Source organism: Chrysemys picta, chromosome 13, assembly GCF_011386835.1.
Source record: "Chrysemys picta bellii isolate R12L10 chromosome 13, ASM1138683v2, whole genome shotgun sequence".
Lineage (NCBI taxonomy): Eukaryota > Metazoa > Chordata > Testudines > Emydidae > Chrysemys > Chrysemys picta.
This window is the reverse complement of record NC_088803.1, coordinates 36,335,368-36,353,898: the sequence shown is the minus strand read 5'-3', so window position 1 is coordinate 36,353,898 and position 18,531 is coordinate 36,335,368. Positions and strand designations below refer to the sequence as shown.

General features: G+C 46.2%; 1 protein-coding gene and 1 long non-coding RNA gene across 3 annotated transcripts in view; one reads left to right on the top strand and one right to left on the bottom strand.

Moving 5' to 3' along the window:
* The window catches only part of R3HDML (R3H domain containing like), a 46,848-nt gene that overhangs the window by 13,723 nt on the left and 14,594 nt on the right, over positions 1-18,531 (top strand). The window contains exon 1 of one of the 2 annotated variants that reach the window (XM_005304675.4): positions 17,916-18,056. The exons of the other annotated variant lie outside the window; for it this stretch is intronic. The gene's annotated coding sequence lies outside the window, so the exon portion shown is untranslated. Of the gene's footprint in view, positions 1-17,915; positions 18,057-18,531 lie in introns of those variants that run through there. 2 annotated transcript variants of the gene reach the window in all.
* The window catches only part of LOC122174762 (uncharacterized), a 55,353-nt gene continuing 49,069 nt past the window's right edge, over positions 12,248-18,531 (bottom strand). Inside the window, exon 3 of the long non-coding RNA XR_006177044.2 lies at positions 12,248-18,128. This is a non-coding gene — a long non-coding RNA (uncharacterized LOC122174762). The remainder of the gene's footprint in view (positions 18,129-18,531) is intronic.

Sequence of the window (18,531 nt, the reverse complement as noted above, 5' to 3'; positions counted from 1 at the left end):
GGATCCCTTATTTTAAGGGACCACACCATATTTCATTGACCTGTCTCTTTTTTTAATGTATTGAAATGTCTTACAATTGAGCATAAGTACCATTGTAAACATCACATTGACGTTTATAATAATTGCACTGTATGCTTGAGGGCAGAAGAAATGTACACTTTAAAGAAAACATGCTAAGGGCAATGGTGCTTCCTTAAAATGTCCCTTAAAATAAATTATTGTCCCTTATTTCCATCCAAGGAAGGTGGCCACCCTAGTCACATTGCTTAGTGCGCTAGCGGAAGGTGCTCAGGTTCTACTGTAGTGTGAGGACACGAACACAAAGAGCCATGCTTTAAGCATCACTTAAAGAATTCCCTAACCAGGAAGTTCCCCTGTTTATTAAGTTCCGTGCTACAACACATCCTGGTCATCTCTCGAGACAGTGGAGAGCCAGGAACTCTATAACCACTCCACATCTCCCTTTTTTTATAACAATAGATTAAAACTTAAATTATAAAGCCATGTGTATATGCACACACAACAGTGCAAAATAAACTTCAAATCCCTTAAAACTATTTACACAACTATGTCCCTGTAACCAAGTTCACTCACCACTAGGTATCCCTTTGTGGCCAGGCATGGCGTCACATCTCTCTCAGTTGGCTAACAGCCCCTGCCAATGGCTGCTCCAGCGCCGTGGTATGTCTCTGCCTGGTAACACAGCCCTCTGGCTGGCTCACCATCTTTAGTCCACCCCTGCCAGGGTCCCAACTGTCCCAAACTAAACGTCCAAAAGCCATCTTTAACAGAAAAAACACTTCAGCCCTCTCAGGGACTCTTCCTCACTCACTCTTCAGCTTAATCTACAGCTCCCCTGCTAGGCTCAATAACCCTTACAATGGGCTTGTAAACCCCCTTCCTTGGGGCTGGTAGGGGAACCCAGTCCCATCCTCAGCTCTGGGTTCTGGCCCAGGGCCCTGTACTGAACAGCTAGGTCTGCTCCTTTACCTGTGGTGCAGTCTTCCCTCCTCCATTTCCTACTCAGCCTCTTAAATTCCCTTCCATTCTCCCAGTCTCTTCCCTGCTTAGTCAGGGTTTCTCCCAGGCCTCCCTGCCTAGAGAGCTTGCCTTGCTTCTCCAAGCTTCCTACCTAGCTCTCCCTCCAGCTCCTACCCCAGCTGGGCTTTATCACCACTCAAGCCTGACTCTGCCTCCTTTCGAGCAGCCATTTTCTGTACTTTATGGGGAATTGCCTGATTTCCCCTCAGATGAGGCTCATTCTGCAATCAGGTTGGCTTAGCCCCAGGCTCTCCACCCCATAGAGCAAGCCACCCTACTACAGTCCCTTTTTCAGTTGCATGTAATTAGTCCTGAGCAGTATTCTAAAGATCAAATCTTTGAGAGGGTCTGATCAATTCTTCCAGACTGTGTTGAGTTCATGTATAGAGCTCCCTGTGGAAGGAGCTCACTTCCTGACAAAGTACCAGCAGGTCCCAGATCCTCTTTTCATTGCGTTAGAAAATATTGACAATGACCCCCATTCCTCCAGAGAAGTTTTTCTCGAGCTTCCACTAGGTAGGATCTGGGAGTTTCTGTCAAACTCTGAACACTTCCAAATATCTGGGAGCTTCTAAGTCAAACATCTACCCTAGTTTCAGTGCAGATAGTGCTTTTGTTTTGTGCTGAGCATTGACATTTTGTTGTTGCCAAAATTTTATTTCAGCATCCTGTTTGCAAAAATGCTTTCAGGTTGGACCTCTTAGGTTTAAGCTGTGTCAGTACCCAGGTAAAGGTGTCCTTAGTCACCTTCCCATCAGAAGTTCTGCTGGTGATAGTACAGATACAAGCGGTGTGGACCAATATGCCAGGAGTGCTTTATATGGGTCTACTGGTTCTTGCAAAAGTCTTTTCAAAGTCTGTGCTGCTCTCTCCACCTCCCCGTTGCTCTGGGGGCAATGTGGATGAATAGTATGATGTTCAAAATCAAAGTCCTGTGCAAATGCTAGGAATGGTTCAGAGGTAAATTGAGGCCCATTAGCAAACACAAGGACTTCAGAAACTCTGTGTCTTGCAAATATTGACTTTAGTTTCTGGATGACCTGTGCCAATGAAATCTGTATAAGTATAGCCAAGTCAATATCTCTGGAGAAGTAATTAGCTATAATAATGTGTGTGTGTCCTTTCCAGAAAAACAAATCTGTGGCTGCCCACTGCCAAGATTTGTCAAGTAGTTTTGCACAGAATAATGGCTCTGGAGATGATTTTTTTTTGTTAATTTGTTACATATTTCGCAGCCCTCTTCTAAGATCTGAATTTATCACCTCAGACTGGGTCACTGTACAGAGTGTTGTGCTTGTGCCCTGCATTCATTTATATCTTGGTTTCCCTCATGGATTTTGGAGAGCATCCCTTTCTGAAGTACCCTAGGGCTAACCATGTGCTATCCTTTCAGAAGCAGGCCACCGACCATGTGAAAGGTCATTTTGGTCCTGCCAATATGGTAGTAGGTCTGTCGGAAGTTGACTCCATTGATCCCACCCTCTTTGGCAGAGCTAAATCAGTTTCTGGCGAGTCTCATCCTTTAGTTCATTTCTAAGTGGCAGAAGTCAGCTGGCAGGTGCTGGAATTGCTGCCAGAAGAAGATCTGTGTAGATTTTGACATCTTTCTCTAAAGCCTTTTCTTCTTCCATTGGTGGCTGCTCAACTGGGGCTCTAGATAGTGTGTCTGCTGCTCTGAGTGCTTTCCTTTGTATGTGTACAATGTCGAAAGAAAATAGCATCAGCCATATTCGAAATCTTTGAATCCTCAGCAGACGGTCAGCCAGTGGTTTTGAACTCAATAATGCCACTAAGGCTTTGTGACCTGTTTCTATGTTAAAATTCAAGCCAAACAGATATGCACTGAGCTATTCACAGGCCCACCTGACTGCTAGAGATTCCTTTTGAGCATACCGCTGCTTTATTTCTGTGCGGCTTCTTGATGAAAGCAACAGGTCTCTGGTCTCTTTCTGGCTGTTTTTGTGTGAGCCCTGCTCCTAAAGCATATAAAGATGAGTCTGCTGCTCTGGTTGTTGGATAGGTTTTTGACTATTGTGCCAAAACAGGTGGAGATGTTAGTTATTTTATTAAATGTGTTTTGTTGTATGCTCCCCAGATCCACATATTGTGAGCATTCAGGAGAACTCTTAAGGGTTTTGTTAGATGAGCTAAATTTGGTAAGAGTTTCCCAAAATGATTTGTCATGCCCAGGAATCTTCTTAAACCTATACTTAGGTTCAGATAAGGCAAGTAATGGCTTCAGTTTGTCTGACTCTGGCTAAAATCCCTGTTTGCTAATTATGTGTACTACCAATTTTATCTGCTCCTTTCCAAATTCACATTTCTCATTCAAAGTGAGGCTGGCTTGTTGGAAGCATCTGAAAATTGCACATAGTCACTCAGCATGTTCATTTTTATCTCTGCCATATACCAACACACCATCGGCATGGCAAACAATGCCAGGCGAACTTGACACGATCTGGGAAATTATCTTTTGGAAGTGTTCTGGTGCTGAAGATATGCTGAATGGAAGACAACTGAAACAGTGCCTTCCAAACGGGGTGATGAATGTAGCTAATGGTATAGATTCCTTAGCAAGGGGTATTTGCCAGAAGCCTGCTGTAGCATTTACTTTGGCTTCTGATAACTGAGCTAATGTCTGGTCAACTGTGGGAAGCAAGTGTCTTTCTCTGTACATGCTTTTAGTAAGTTGTGTAAGGGCCACACAAATTCAGATTTTGCCATTGGACTTAGGAAAAAAGCACTAGGAAAAAAATAGGATTTTAAAACAACAAACAGTCTACACACATCTTTCTTACCTAAAGTACTACCACCCCGTAATGATGACCTTGGCAGGCCTCACTTCTCCAGACACCCCCAGCAGGTTCCAGTGCCTGAGTCTGGTTCCCGTCTGGTTCCCCCTGCACTCCCAAGATTGTGTCTTTTAAAATCCTGTCAAGTTCTTTGTCAGTCAATCTTGGCAGGTTTTTTTCTTCTCCTAGTTGAAGTAGCCCCATAGGCCTGGCAGAGGATTGAGCTAGAATGTCAGAGCTAATTGTCCTAGCATTGTCCATTGGTAGCTCTTAAATGTCAACAACTGGAGGACATGGCTCAAGATGCTCACCTTTCCTGCCTGACAGATCCTAGACAGACTCCTAGTGAGAAGTACTTAAAATGAAATACACATACAGAAACCAATCACCCGGCCAACATGCAGTATTAATACTAAATTATTACAGAGCAGGTCCCTATTCATCACAGGCAGGCAGGAACAAAAACATCTCTTTTACAAGCTGAACAAACAAACATAAATAATCTTTTCTGCAGCAAAACCGTTTTGCAGCTAGAGAAAACGAAACTTTGCATCTTGCAGAGAAGGTCAAAAGGCAGATCCTGTTGACTGGGACCCCTTTTCATTGGCTGATTCCTAGCCACATGCACAGCCAGGCACAGGGACTCACAGTCGAGAGGGGAGTCTGCGTAGGTGTGAAGGGAAACCAAAAGAGAAACAACGATAACAAGAGCTTACTGTGAAGCGGTGAAAATCTGCCTGTGAACTGGTGCCAGCTGCTCAGTTTCTATCTTAATTTTGGACTTGGAAAGAAAGTGAGCAAATTAAATACACAGGAACTACAGTGAAGCTGAGGCGCACACCCTCCAAGCAAGCAAATTACACATTACAGCTGCCAGGGTGTCCTGATTTCACTTCACCAGGTCTAGGTTTTACAGTCCGTGGTAGCCTTTGATCAGGAGCCTTCAGAACAGTTGCTGATCCTACATGTTATCCCAACCCATAGGTGCTAGAACTAGGGGTCTTGGGGGTGCAGCTGCACCCCCTGGTTTGAAGTGGTTTCCATTATATACAGGGTTTACTGTGTGGTTCAATGGCTCTCAGCATTCCCACTGTACAAATTGTTCCAGCACCCCTGTCTGAGCCACAAATTTCAGCCCCCTTTCCAGACCAATGCACAGCTTCTGTGCAGTGTTATCGGTGTCAGAACCCCCGAGAATAATGATCGCATGTGTCCTCAGATATGAACTGGGGATATACATTGAATTCAAGTAAGTACTGACCACACATTTTTGCACACTGCAGAACCCTGCTCAGTGTTCATTATTCTGGAAACAACCAATAGTGTACTGGTGGCACCATGATAATGTAGAGAGAGATTTTCACAAGAGCAGGTGGGCAATTGTTATTGTGGTGGGAGGCTTTCTGCATAGTCATGTTAAGAATCTAAATACAACAGGTACCACAATGGTCAGACATGCTAGCCTGTTCCTTACTGCCATTGCCCTCCCTCCCAACACAAAAGTATCACAGTGGGACTGGAAACAATACATTTAGCTACCAGAGGTGAAGCCCCCAGCAGAAAATTGCTGGTAGTTGTAGTGGTGTGACCATGGGAATGCAGGGCATTGGGAATGCACAACAATGTTAGGTATTTCATCTTTGTGCCAGAGGTTTTGATACATAAATTAAGGCAATGGATGTGGCAATAAGAAAATCTTATCCCCATGCAAAAGGATTAACTAATTTCATTCTGCAGAAGCTGAAATTTTAAGTGCTTATATCAGTGGTTCTCAACTTATTTACCATTGTGGGACACATATGCAGCTCTCTATGTGTTATGTGGGTTGCATCCACACAATATATAAACTACCTGTATGGTCCTGAGGATGTCACATGGACTGCAGCTGTTTGCTGATTGGGTCACAAGCAGCCCACAGGCTGCGGGCTGAGAGCCACTGGCTTAGATACTATAGGATGAGCATTCTAAAAATGCATACACATAGACTGACAAGCTCTGTTTTTGAGGTTGACCTATTCCATAAAGCTTGTGGGGGTGCACGTGTCTATGTGTGTTTTTTGGGTGTTTGTGGGTGTGTGATTGTTTGGGGGGTGTAATGGGGGCAGTGTATAGCTCTGTGGTGTGGTTGTGTTCTATAAGTATGTGTGCAGTGGTTATTGGAATGTGGTGTATGTAAATCAGAGATATAAGTGGTTTATAGGTGTCTGATGTGTGTGCTGGTAGGGAAGAGGGATGGGTTAGGAGTGAGTTCCTCTGTTTTCTGGAGTGATTTATGGCCTGGTGGATTCTTGTTTTCGCGTACCTGTTAGATTCTTCTTATGTTGGCAGAATGCACTGAGATCATCACAAATCAAAGTCACTGGGCTAAAAACGTAAATTGTTAGCAAACAGTAAATGGACGATTGACTCTTACGACTTGTGTTGTGAGTAGCTCCCATGTTATTTATGAAATGAATTCCTAAATGTAGTCTTGCTACCATAAAAAAATATCTTTGAAGAAACTACAGTCCATGAAATTCCACCCTCACAGACATTTATTTCTTGAAACCGCAGAAAAATTTCTCACCCTTCAAAGCTTCCAATTATATCTTAGTGCCTGGGTGGATACAATATGCTCCACAGCCTCCTTGATACAGACCTCATCTGGAATACTGTGTGCAATTCTGGTCTCCCATGTTTAAGAAGGCCCCAATCCTGCAAGGTGCTGGGCACCCTCAACTGAAGTTCCACTGAGCTCGGTGGCAGCTGAGAGTATTCATCCCTTTACAGGCCAGAACTCAAGCCAGGAGCTGGTCTAGTGCAAGACCAAGGGAACAGAAGGAAAATTTTTCAATACTTGGGTGCCAGCTCTGCCCTTGAGAAAGATTTTGGTCGCCAAGCTCTGTGCAAACACAAGAGAGCTCCAAAAGCCCTTTGTGAAGTTCTCATCAAGCCCGCCTCAGGTGGCCATAAACACACACACAAACGCCCTGCACTTGGGATCACTGCAGAGTCCTCAATGGCAGCACTAACTATAAACCAGAAAAGGTCTTTCTCACATTTATTTTTAGGTTTTCTCATGCTCTAGCAAATATGTGAGCAGAAACGACATGGTTACAGGAGGGCCTTTTACCTGATATTAGAGACAGTAGCAGTCTCCTGAAACCACTCCAAAGGCATTCAAAAATGGCTCTAGAAATGTGGGATTTGCCACACAGGATTAGACCATTTGGTCCCTCCAGTCCAATATCCTGCCTCTGGCACTGGCAACAATGCACAGCTCTCAGATCTGTTTTTATGGTAACAACTATGGCCTGGGCTTTCGATATGGTAACATCATTAATTGCATTAGGTAGGGAGAGACTTAGCTCAGAAACATTAGTAAATGCTTTCAGACCCTTAGATGAAGAGACAGCAGAAAATAGCAAAGTATTATTAATTTATTTACGTAATTACCTTCAGTTACTAGATACACCTGATCCTTTCTTCATTTAACAAACCCCTGGAGGTTTGAGGAACACATTAGCCAAGGCCTTATCTAGACTAGGATTTGGAAGGTGCTAGCTAGCATGTATTAACTAACACATGTTAACAGCCTAGTGGAGACCAGGCAGTGTACTTTTAATGTGTTAAACTGGTTCAGTTAAAGCCTAAGTACCTCCTAGATAAGTCTAGACCAAGCTCAAGGCTGTCCTCTCTTTTGCAGCCTGTTCAAGTCCCCGTGCTCCTAGTTAGTCAGTATCTCAGCTGTTTTCCTTGATTCTGAAGTTTTGTATCACCACGTAAAACAGGAATTTTCCTTCTAGCGCCCGCCCTGTTTCTACACCCCTCTGTGTATATCTCACAGAGCTGGGTGAAAGCTTGGTGCCGAAGGTGCCTGAATAGATCATACCACTCACTATAACATGCACATTCTTCCAGGCCTATTTGGTCCAATGAGAAGCACTGAGGGAAATAAGTAAATGCTGTACACCAAAATAAACACACTCCATGGAATTGGCTTGAGTAGAGAATAAAGGATAATAAGCACTTTCAGCGCAGATGCCCTCATTCTGTGCCAGGACACCTGGAATTCAGCAGTGTAACTGTGAACTACCGCACTTGGCAGCAAGGTCAACAAAGTGTTTCCCGGCGAGCATGAATTACTGACTGCCTCCAGTGCATAAAATGGCACCAGGAAGCAGACAGAGCTGGGGAGAGCATGACCATATAGGAGGGGATTGCAAATCAATCTCTGCTTTCAGTGCTGGAGCCAAGAGTGGGCTCAGAGGGCAGAAAGAGCTTTTGGATTTTTTTCCCTCTGAGTGACTTTTGGGGAGGTGCCCCCAATTTTTTTCTAATGAACTAGCCATTGAGGTGGTGCTATGAACCTTCTAGACATGTGAAAGTCGTGAGATGCCCTAGACATAATATTAATTAATTCATTAAAAGCTGAGAGCCTATTTATTAGTATTATTATAATTTATTTGTATGATCATAGGACCCAGGCACCTCTGTCATGAACCAGAACCCCACTGTGCTAGGCACTGTACAATCACAGAACCACAAGACAGTCCCCGGGTCTTTGCAGCTCAGTTTCACATACTGTGTCCAGAATTGTGTCCATTGCTGCTGGTATCTCCGGGGCGGTGTACTAACAAGGCGGTAAACAAAAAGGAGCCCTTTGGATTAAGTGTTGTTAAAACCTCAACGGAAATTACCGAATGGAAAAGAATCAAACTGATGTGGAAAGAAGAATTAGCGCCAAGTTTCTCACAAAATCCTACAAGTAAGAGATGGGAATGCCCTCATTTAGAAACCTAAATCTCATTGTCAAAAGGAATTTAAGCTCTTAGGAGCCTAAATCGCATTAGCTGTCAATGGGGACTTGGTTCCTAAGTGCCTAAATGCCTTTTGACAATGATACTTAGGCTCCTAAATCAGTTAGGCCTTGCAATACTGAGTGCTGCGACACCTCAATTCCTTTAAAAAGCTGGGACTAAGTGGCTCCCCTGAGGTCCCACCAGAAGTCTGTGGTATAGCAGGGAGCTGACCGTGGGTCTTCCAAGTCCTAGATTAGTGCCCTAAACACTGGACCCAACCTTCTTTTTACTTGGCTCCAGGGTCCACTCAGAGGGTGCCTGACAGCCTGAAAAAATACAGAAAAAAAAGAATACAGGCCATTTCCCAGGCAGGCCTCTATTGTTCCCTCATAGGGAAAGCAGCTGCTGACGCTGGTCATGGGCAGTGGGTACCATAGGCTGGGGAAGGCTGTGCCTCCCCAAACTGTCAGGCAGGGCCCTGCCCTCACACCGCCCCCAAGCCCCCTGCTTCTGCTCTGTGAGCCAGCTCCAGGGTCTGGGGCCACGCTACCTGCCTTCACGGGTGCTCCCGGGTTGGGGAAGCTGGGGCCGCAGCACTCACCCTCTCGGCGCTCTGGGCCTGGGGGGGCAGGACTGCGGCAGTGCTGTCGTCCGTCCTGGCATTCCAAGGCTGGGGGGGCTGCAGGAGTGCCGCCCTCTCTCCCAGGGCTCTGGGGATGGGGGTGCTAACCTGAGGCAATGGCCGGCAGCCGCGGTCAGAAAGAGACCCGGGTGGCTCTGGTCAGTACCACTGACCAGGCCATTAAAAGTCTGGTTGGCAGTGCAGGCAGGCTCCCTACCCAGCTGCCGGCATGTCCCTCTGGCAGAGGGATGGCCACCAGGGCTCTGTGCGCTGCCTCCGCCCCCAGCACCAGCTCAGCAGCTCCCATTGGCCAGGAACCGCAGCTAACGGGAGCTGAGGGGACGGTGCCTGTAGGTGCGGGCAGCGTGCAGAGCCATGTGGTCACGCCTCCGCCTAGGAGCAGGAGGGAGATGCCGGCAACTTCTCAGGAGTTGCCTGAGGTAAGCATTGCCCGGAGTCTGCACCTCAAAACCCCTCCCACACCCCAACCCCCTGTCCCAGCCCGGAGCCCTCTCCTGCACCCCAAATCCCTCATCCCTGGCCCCACCCCAGAGCCTGTGCCCCCAGCCGGAGCCTTTTCCCCCTCCCGCACCCAATCCCCTGCCCCAGCCTGGTGAAAATGAGGAAGTGAGCGAGGGTGGGGAGAGCGAGCGACGGAGGGAGGGGGGAATGGACTGAATGGGGGCATGGCCTTGAAGAAGGGGCGGGGCAGGGGGCGGGGCAAGGGTGTTCAGCTTTCTGCAAATAGGAGGTTGGCAACCCTAGGAGGCCATATCAAATGCACCAGCAGCAATAGAACCTCACAGAGCTGGCCCCCATAATGACCCCTGCCATCATCCACCAGTTCCTAAAGCCCAGTGCAATGAGGGTTTGGTGTCTGCCAGATTGCGGGGGGTGGGGGGGCAGCAGGTGCATGAGAGACAGGGAGCAGGGACTCTGTACTGGGAGAAGACATGCCTCTGTGACCTGCGACCCAGCCAGCTTGCCATATTTACTGCAAATCTTTCTCTTCTGTCTAGTGACTGCCTGGGCATGGTGCTAAATAGAATAACCTAGTGACAGCCCTGCCTTCCCTTCTCTGAGTGAGACCATGAATCTAGAAGGGGCTTTCTCAAAATCTATGGCTGGCATTGAGCACCATGCTGTGGCCTGCATGATATATGGTTTAGTTTGGTGTGGTAGCCCCTTTGTCTGGAACGTGGTGTCCCAGACTTGAGTCTCTCTGACAGCATAGCATATGTCCCATAAACCTTCCTCTCTAGCCTGGCCAAGCTCTGACATTCTTCGCTCCCCAACCTCCAGGAGTTACAGACACCGCAGAGGTGAAATGTTCACTCCCCAACAGTCTGGGAGCACACAACCAGACCCTCAACGGTCTCTGCCAGTTGGCTATGAGCAGCAGAAACGTCAGCCAGGAGACATCATTCCTGTCCGAATGGGTGAGGAGGCAGTGACCACTAACAGGCTTTGGAATGTGGTGGGGGGTCCGAAAATTCAGTGCAAATCAATAAATGAATCCTGAATAAATAATCCTGCAAGCTCTGGCAAACCAGCTCAGGACATCTTGGCTCACACTCACTTCAAAGGCTCCAGGAAAGTCTGGAGTGTCTCAATTTATGACACAGTCACCAATTGTTGCAGGAGAGACAGGCCTCAGTCTGCGAGACCTTCGTTTGTAACAATTTTTTATCCCACTGTGATATCTGAGTTCCACCAGCCTGCATCCCCAAGACATTTATTTATGTGTGAAAAGATTGAAGGGATTTGATTTTACTCAAAGGTATTTCACAAAAAAGTCTTGGGAACTAATGAGGAAATATGTTTAAAAGAAAATCCACATAAACAGGACAGGGCATAAAATGATGACCCCATAGGAAGCTTTAGGGGACAACAAGATACAAGATCGCTTACTCGTTAGTCTGAGCCAGTTTTTTCTATAGCTCATAAGCACTTCAAGGCAGGAACTCTGGTATCTGTATGGCATGTTTTATCTATTGCCCTGTAGTGCTCACACTGATGATTCTGTGGTAATAATAATAAGTGTTATAACTATGTACAAAGTTAGCCAATGAAATCTGAGAATGGTAGATTTGGAAGCAGAATTATCAAACATGTATTACCTATTTTTAATATTTTGGGCAAAATTTTCAAACCAGCATCTAAAATCTGAATAGTCACTTGTTTGCACATGCCAAATTTGCACATGCAAAGTAAGCAGTTAGACATGCAAATAACCATTTACATGAATCAATGTGAATTTCTGTATGTGTAAAAGATATAGACTCAGTTTCAGAGGGAATATCTCTGTATTATACCAGTGTATGATTTCATACCATGGTTAAAACGTTATTGGCTGTTGCCTCTCCAGCGTAAGCTTTTGACCTGGGTTTTTTATACCACTTCCTTTAGACCAAGATTCGAAAAAGGGATTGGGCATTGACAGGGATATCAAGAATATTCAGAGTTTTCCAAATGAATGCTAACAAGTTTCGAAGGGTTATTTAACCTCAAGCTTCAGGGCCTAAGTCAATCGCTAATCATTGGAGATCAGGATGAGACCTAACAAGGGAGGCAGATCATCCCTTACCCATGTCTATGGGGGTTCTTAACCATTGTTCTGAAGCAGCTGTGCTGGCCACTGTCATTAGGCAGGACACAGGACTAGATGGATCTGGAGTCTGATCTAGTCTAGCAATTCCTGTGTCCTGTGTTATATCCTTGAACCATTAAGGGTAAAATCCTGGCTCTGCCGAAGTCAGTTGGAGTTTTGCAATTGACTTTGTTACAGCCGGGTTTCAACCCAGGTGTTACCCATATTCAGCAGTACCCAATGTTTTCCATTTCTAATTTCACTGATTTGGGTTGAAATATGTACAGTGAAATGTATCCAAGGCCACACCTGCAAAAGAAGGTCACCTAATGGAGGCTGCATTTTAGCCAAATGTTGAACAAACTTTGGGGGTACTTTAAAGGAGCCACTTAAGACAGGTGATTACGCATAGGAGCCGGCTGGATTTCAATATAACTGTGTGTGTTTTATTCCAGAACCGTTCAAACATTAAATTAGTTAAATCTAAGTGACCTCACATTACAGAACTCTGGTAACCACTGGTATTTACAGAGATTTTGCCCCACTGTCAGAAAACATCCCTGGTGTTCTGAGAGAAAGAACCTTGCTTTAATCCATTGCTCTTGAAATTTTAGACCACTGGAGGGTTCTAGAAAGAAAAAATCTCTTCAGAATCAAATAAACCCTTACTTTCCTTCCTTCATTTCACTGGAGCTGGAGTTACTATCAGCGTTCACATCAAAATGAACCATTTTTCCAGCTGGCAGGATTTTTATAGAGAGACAGAATTTTAACACTTCCTGGGCTAAGAGGTCTAATAAAGAAAGGGTGTATTGTTTTACCCAGCCAGAAAGAAATATTCCTTCTCTCTCACCTCTGCCCTTTGTCTCACAATAAACAGAAGACATCTGCTGATTACTGAAATCTCTTCTTTCCTGTCACTGGGGCTTCTCATGAAGGTCTGAAATCAGCAGAACATGGTGTGGAAGTGACAAAGGGGAGCCTGAGATGTGAGAATGAAAAGGAAACATGTCAGAGACCTAGGTAAGGCTGCTCCAGGATCTGATCCAAAGCCCATTGAATTAAATAGGAGTCCGTCTCATCCACTCCAATGGGAGTTTTGTCTCAGCCGCCAGTTGTGTCCTGTCTGACATGCAGATTGTGAGCTCTCGAGGTCAGATACTGTTGCCTTTGTTATTTGTCTGTGCAGTGCCTAGCACCAGGGGCCTATTTCCTTGATTGGTGTTCTTCAGTGATACCATAATCCAAAGGAAGAATAATAATAATTTCCATTGATTTGATTGGGCTTTAGATCAGGTTCCTAGTAAGGGTCTCTCGAGCTTCCAGCTGCCACAGGGCAGCATTTAAACAAATGTGCATGGAACTGCCCACTTAGAAGACGTACCCCAGAAATTCTGGAGGAACAAGCGTAGTCCAGAGTGGTAGTGACTGGAAGATGCTCTGACCTGGTGGCTGCTTAGTGACCTGCCTGAAATGAGTGGGCAAGTCTCCGTCATCTGGTTCCTAGTGAGACAGGAAGCAACATCTCAGAACTGCCACCTCCTCTGTACTCGTGTTGTCAGAGCAGAGCAGAGCTATGAAGTGAATGGGCCTTGGAGCCCAAGTTCCCTCCATAGCCCTATGGGCACATTAGTGGGGGAAGCCGGAGCTGCTGTGGCTGAGGTTTTACATGCTTTGGAGATATACATTTTCCAGAACTGGCACCGAGACCTTTCACTGGCGGTTCTTCACTTTGAGGAGAGGGGCCAAATTCAGCCCTGGTGTGGGCAGATCCACTCCACTGAGCTCATCCTCTGACACCAGGGCAGTTTTGGTCTAAGAGGATGCCTGAGACGGAGCCTCCCTGGCAATCCCACAGTGCCATGTCACAATCTGGCTCTTGGGTGGCATGGGGATCAGTGGCTCATAAAGTCATTAGACAACTGGATGGAGAGAGAAAGAGAGAGAAAATCTTCAGACTCCATTGTGTATTATTATGTAGCGAGTTGCTATGTGTGTCAGCATTTAAACCATTGGTGCACATCTCGTCTGAGACAATGCTGTTCACCCAGTGATTTATCTCCTCTCTTTCTTTCCCTCCATGCTCATTAAACTGAGAATTCATTGGAGTGGCTGCTGAATCCAGTTGAATGCGTGTGCGTTTTGGCTCTTCGTGAGGTCCTCTCTGCAGATACCGTATGCTTTGGCAGACAGGACAGTCTAGGCTGCAGGATATTACGCCTGGCAGGGACACAAAACCCTACCAGTTCCTGGAATTTAAATTGTCTATCAGAGTGCTGATTAAGCAGCACTTGCAATCTGCACCCAAGAAAAAACCTGTAACTGTCTCTGAGCATAGGATTCTTTCACCATTAGCTCACTTTATAGCAGTGGGAGCTGCAGCTGGTACACTCTCTCCAACCCATTCAATCTGTCAAATGTCAAACTGGGAGACACAAAACTATTTTCTCAAATGCAAAAGTTTGCCTTTCACAGTGTCAGATGGGCGTTTGCTCCCTAGGCGGTTGGAGGGGGAACTCTTTAAAGAAAACAGTAATACCCCCACCCAACTATGTATCAGTATTTTCTTTGTATGCCAAATCGACTTACAAATACTCTGGTGGCTGCTTCTGCTAGTCTGCCCAGTCCATGTCTCCAACTTGCCCAGTTCATGCCTCCAATCTGTTCACTTCTTGCCTCACTGTTGCTCATGTTGAGGGGTCACTGTCCCTCATTTCAGAGACCGGGGGCTGAAAAATATGGTCTCACCAATAAACAGCAGCACCACCAATGCCCAAGGAGGGCTAGTTCATATTACAAAACAGGCAGCTCCAATCTAGAGCTGGGCACGCTGAAACAAAAAAGCCACTGGATGGTTCTAATGGAGCTGGATGCAGCGTTGCTTCCCTGCTCACAGCTCTCATCCATGGGGGATTTCAAAGGAGAGCAGGAGTAGTGCCCAACTCTGGAGATAAGGAGGGCCACATTGGCTGGGGGCTAAGGCTTAATTGTGACTGTGTGTTTAGGTACCCATTTATCATCAAAATGCCAAGCACAATCTTTGCTGGGACTTGCATCTTCCTGCTGCTTGAGATCACAAGCAAGGAAAAACCTGCAGCCGATTAGTCTTAATCTCACCCGGTGTTTGCAGTGACTGAGTGCTTCAGGCTGCATTATATAGGGTTTGTGGGCTCTGTTTGCCTCTCTGGCCACACGCTGAACACTCCTGGTTTAGCTACTAAACTCAGCTGCAAGGAGGTTTCCAGAGACATTTCCTTTGTGTCTGGAGCTGATCTGGAGGATGCATTCGAAATATGACATTAGCCCCGAGGAGAAGATCATGGGGGAAGGTTTTTCTGCTGCCTCACTGGCTACCTCTTTATTCCATCCGCTGTGCAAGGAGCAAACAGGAGTGTGTTGTGTCAGCAGCCCATCCACCACACATCACTGGTGCTCTCCGTCTACTCCTCAGGAGTGCCAGGCAGCTGGATTCTCTTTTCACCAGAGCAGATGCCGGAAAAAGTCTCAGGGGACGATTTCATTAGACAGAGTCAGACAGGAGGATTTGGGGGGCTGAAAAGGAGGGCTGCATTTCCTTCACACATCAGAGCCACTTTTGGGGCATCATTAGGCTCCATGTCCCATGCTCCTTCCTCCTGGCTGCTGTTTAACTTAAGTGGGGCTGTGGGTTTGTTAGGGGCCCTCTTCCCCACTTAATTTCTGTTGCTGTTTTCACTCCAGTCCAATCTCAGCCATTTACTACCATCTTCCTCCAGACTAGCTGGTTCCAGTCCAAGCAGAGATGTCATCATTGATTCTGGTAGGGCTCAGATCATCCTATCTTGCAGGGGTCCTTCGACTTTGCCCAATGTCTGGTTGCACCCAGTGGTCTCTTACCCAGAACCCAACATGTGCAGAATGAAGCTGCCCTCATCTTTCATTCTGAGATGCAGGCCATTGAAGACTACAGGTCCCAGCATCTAGTGGGACTACGTGGGTGAGATCAAGATGGAGTAGTGCATGCTGGGAAATGTGGGTTACATGGGCCACATCTTCCATGGAGAAGCCAAGGATGGTTGTGAGATGCATTGTAAAGTTCCGTGGAACACATGTAGCTGCAGGCTGCACTTTGGCTACCTCTGCCATATTGAAAGGCCTGTATTATTGCCCATTACTTGGAGGCATGTGATATTGCATAGCCTTCGGGATCAACTGGTGGGAGCTGGAGACAGAGCCTCCTTGGATGGCCCACTGCAGTGAGATTCACTTCTGCTGCCATCTGTAGGGCGACAGCCAGTGTTTTGTGCGTGCCTTTGCTTAAATGGGTTTCTGAAACCTCTGCACCAATATCCACCTGTACCTGTTCCCTTCTCAAGTCATTGTGATTCCGGCTGATTGGAGGAAGGCGAGGATGTAGCTCCTTCAATGAGATTTTGAAGCACTGTTAATATATGTAATGCATCCCCAGGTACTTAGGATGACTGGGCACCTTAGACATGCTCTGTAGAAATCCAGTGGTGTCATAGAATCATTGAAGTTAGAGCTGAGGAAGTGTATGTGCAACGTGCCTCAGGTGGCATATGGCCAGGATTCATCACCAAATTTGGTCCACTGGTTGGATCATTAACTTCCCTGGCTTGGGCCAGGTACTGACAGAGTGTGACATGAACACTGATCCATGCCCCCCCGAAGAAGCACTATTGGGGTCCATCTGGCCTATCCCAGGGGACAGTATGCTCTCATGTGCATGCCTGAGTCCAGTCTTCAATGTCTCAAGCAATGGAACTTCTACAGATCCCACAGGTAAGCCATTTCCCCCTGCACAGTATAGGCCAAATTTTCAGTCCCAGCTTCTGTTTTGCACACCCATGTCCGCATGTGCATCTGCAAATCGGGGCACTCCCTCCTGTCCTGTTTGTGTGCACAGATCTGTAGGTGTGCGCATGTCAGAGCTGTGCAAATGCCAAGGTTATGCAATAAAACGGGCTGCATGTCTAATTTGGTGGGCCCAGTCAACTCTACGTGCAAAGCTGGCTGTGCATGGAGTCCCCATACTCTATGTACTGCACTGTCTGGTAAAGCCAACGCTGTGTGAAATATAGCAACAAATCTCAACACAGTTCAAAAAATACAGCCTGATTCTGTATAAAGAGAAGAGGAAGAAAGCATGTCAAACTTTCCTGGCCTGTAGTAATTCATTCAATCCCAGGGAACTGTTACCGTTCGCCCTGTTATAGGAAAGCATGTGTGAGGCTGTCAGACCCGATTTATACAGTGGTTTCATCTAACTGAGATGGAGATCAAAACATCTGTTAAGCTGCCCTGGATGAATGTCAGGGTTCTGCAGAAAAAGGCCCTTTCCCTTCCACCTGGGACACCGTGATTAGGCCATTGTCACTGGCATGGATTCATTTCCATCCTACCTCAAATCTATAATACACCCTGATCAGTACCTAGGAAGCGGCTGCTCTGAACACCAGGGTGGCCAGAGAACAGCCCAGGAAAGGTGTTCTCCAGCATGGCCCTGTCACTCATAGGGAGAGGTGGTTTGCCAAGGTGGCAGACTGGGATGCCCATTTGCTCAATTCAAGATGGAGTGCTGCAGGCAGGAACTCACAGTCTCTTCTGGGCACCCTTCCACAGGAGCGAGGACAGAATGCTGCATTCTGCACTATTTCACACCAGTTAGGGGGAGCCCTCAGATTCCCAGAGACCTGCCAACAGGGTCAACTCACCAGGGCAAAATATGTGCCTCCCTACCCTTTTCAAAATTAAAGCAAATTTACTACCAAAGTCCTTTAGAGGGAGGTGAGGTCTCTGGAAATGTCTATTATTAGATGTCTCACAAGTACAGTGCAAGGGTCCCACAGGCATATTGCAGCTAAAGAGAAGCTGTGTTTGACTCTGATTAATATACTGGAGCCTATTTTATTTTATACTGTTTGCAGCCTTACTGGGTTCATAATACACACCGCTCACAACAAGCAGAGAACTCGGCAGAGCTGGGCTGTGTGTACACAGGGAAAAGGCCATAAATTGCCTAGCAGAGCATTTTTCAAACTTTAGGACATTCCCCGGAGGAAGAGTTAAGATGTAGATTTTGCGTCAGATGCTATCAAAGGCTCCTAGGACTTGGCTAGGTTAAATCTCTCTGCCACATGTGCCTGAGCAGGTTGTTTGCAAAGGTCAAGCTCCCAGGCTGTTGCTGCAGCAGCTAACATTTCTCAGCTGTTCTTGGCTCAGTCCTCAAGGTAGGTAGTCTGGGAAATGTCCTCTCAGCTTCTTTGGGGAATGTCTTTCACTGATGTGAGAAGGTGCATCTACTAAAAAAAAAGAGAGATTTTTTTAAATCTCGGTTTTGAAGTGGTTGATTTTGCTTCCCCAAAGAAAAAGATTATTTAGACTCTCTCACTGATCCTTTTAGAACTTGCCGTTTGTTTCTTTATCTGAGTAAGGTTTCAGGGTTGTTGGTTTTTTTTTTTTGAGGGATTTGCTCAACGTACCAAAAGCCTGTGAAATCAGAGGGGCTGGAACTTTAAGCTAATGTAACATCATGTAATTAATGAGCCTGGGTTTGTGAAAAGTGAAAAATTTGGGGAAGTTTTTGCACTTAAATTAAAAAAAAAAAAACTTTCTGCAGATTTCACAGCGGGTCCCAGGGAATTTGCTCTTATATATGAGCAGGAAATCCAGCTGATGAAAGATACCTTCTTTTTAAATTCAGTT